This window comes from Gopherus flavomarginatus, chromosome 21 (genome assembly GCF_025201925.1).
Source record: "Gopherus flavomarginatus isolate rGopFla2 chromosome 21, rGopFla2.mat.asm, whole genome shotgun sequence".
Lineage (NCBI taxonomy): Eukaryota > Metazoa > Chordata > Testudines > Testudinidae > Gopherus > Gopherus flavomarginatus.
In genome coordinates this window covers 23,334,398-23,336,302 of record NC_066637.1, presented here as the reverse complement: position 1 = coordinate 23,336,302, position 1,905 = coordinate 23,334,398, and the positions used below count along the sequence as shown (strand labels likewise).

The 1,905-nt window shown below is 55.7% G+C and overlaps 1 non-coding gene across 1 annotated transcript; it reads left to right on the top strand.

Moving 5' to 3' along the window:
• Window positions 1–523: 523 nt before the first annotated feature.
• TRNAN-GUU (transfer RNA asparagine (anticodon GUU)) lies at window positions 524–599 on the top strand. The gene has a single exon. It is a non-coding gene; the product is annotated as a tRNA-Asn (tRNA).
• The last annotated feature ends 1,306 nt before the right edge of the window (window positions 600–1,905 follow it).

Genomic DNA, 1,905 nt, shown 5'->3' with positions numbered 1-1,905 from the left:
TAAAGCATGGAACACACAACCACGAGCAGCCCCACTGCCTTAGGGTTAGGGTTATGCAATTTGATCTCTTTGTTGTTGTTGTTGCTGCAGTCATTTGCCTTAAGCTTATACCACTTGATCTCTTTCAGGGTATGTTTTGGTTCCTGAAAGGTAAAAGGCTGCTGTGTGTGTGGTGTTATGGAATGAGGTAGCAAAGGTTGGTGTTGCAGAGGTGGTGCATGTGCCACAAAAATTGGTCCCCCCCACTGCCAACCCCAGCTCCGGTCCCAGAGTCCAGAATTTGCATAAACCCACCCGCTGACCTGTGACTAAGAATTTTGCCCTGCTAACTCTTCCAGCAACACAGGCCAAAGAAAGTATATGCAAGTGCTGTACCGCAGCCCCAGTGCTCTTTTTGGCTCCTTCCCACAGATCTTTCACTGCATACCAGTCCAGTTCCTTGCTGTGGCTTGTCTAAGAGCTGCATGCATATGCTAGAGCGTACCCTGAGCTGATTCCCCACTTTTGTGCTCCATACAGCTTTGCCTATCTGTGGCGCAATGGGTCAGCGCGTTCGGCTGTTAACCGAAAGGATGGTGGTTCGAGCCCACCCGGGGATGGTGGTAAGCCCGTGCTATTTCCTTGCTTCCCCGAGGCCTGTGGGGTGCCTCCAAAGTCCCATTTTGCTGCCTCTTGGCCTCAGTGCTTTCAGCTGGTGGCCCAAAGAGCGGACTAGATGCCATTCAGAAACGCGTCTCCCAGCAGCCGTGCCGGAGGCTCAGGCTTAATCCTCGAGGCCAAGCACAAAAACTTTCAGCCGGGAACATTTTGCTCCCTTCCCGCTTCCGCCCAAGTGGCGAGGGAGAAGTGGATAAGACACGCCGGCTGAAATATGCCTCCCTCCCACTTCCCTGTAGGCTGTGCAAAGCTCTTGGCCTGCCTCATGCCTCATCAGGAAAGAGGGCCACACTGCCCACGCCTGAGTCATGTGCGCAGTCAGGCCCGCCCCGGCTGACGGCGTGCAGAGCCACGCGAGTCAATGGCAGGTCGAGTCGGTAGCCTCGGCTCTTTCCCCTGACAGCCACACAGCGCTGCCCAGCGCCCCTAGAGCCTCCCTGGTGTTCTCCCGCAGCCCACCGGGGTGGGTGGGAAAAGGAGACCAGGAAGCACTGCAGCCTCATTCTGGGACAGGAGGCCCTCGCCACGCCCAGACCTCCCTCTTGCCTTCAGCCCAGGCAACCAGAGGTGCCAGGGAGTTCCCTGGCAGGCGGCCGCCTCAGCCACCTCTTGCTGCTCTGCTGGTCACCACCTCGCTGGAAGGCCCAGAGGGAAAAGAAATGAGCGCCCGCATAGCAGAGGATGGTTTCGATCCATCGACCTCTGGGTTATGGGCCCAGTACGCTTCCACTGTGCCGCTCTGCTGGCTCTTCATAGCCCTTCCACCCAGCTGGCACTATCCAGATTAGTGCCTTACTAGCTCTCGCACTGACAGGCAGATGCGCAGGCTGCTAGGCAGCTGCCCTGGTCACAGGATTTTACAGCGTCTACAGGGTAAAAGGGATCTATTTGGGGTTTGGACCCCACTGGGAGCTGGGTAGCTGAGTGCCGGAGACGGGAGCACTTCTTAAACTGTTTTCAGTTAAGCCTTCAGCTCGTGGGGGACGAGGTTCAGCCTTGGATCCGTGTCTGCAGCAGGCAAGCGCCTCTGGCTCAATCGGCCCCCCTCGCTGTCTTAGCAGACTAAAACCCGGAGCAAACGCACATGCCTTGCAAAGAAACAGGAGCCAGGATCTCGAACAAATGTCAACATTTTATTAAGATAACGTTGAACGAAAAAAAGAAGTGTATGGTACAGCATTTAGGCGCAGAAGTTTCTGATGATCAGGGAACAACGTACAGATTACCCAGGGGGTGCGAAGTTCGGTT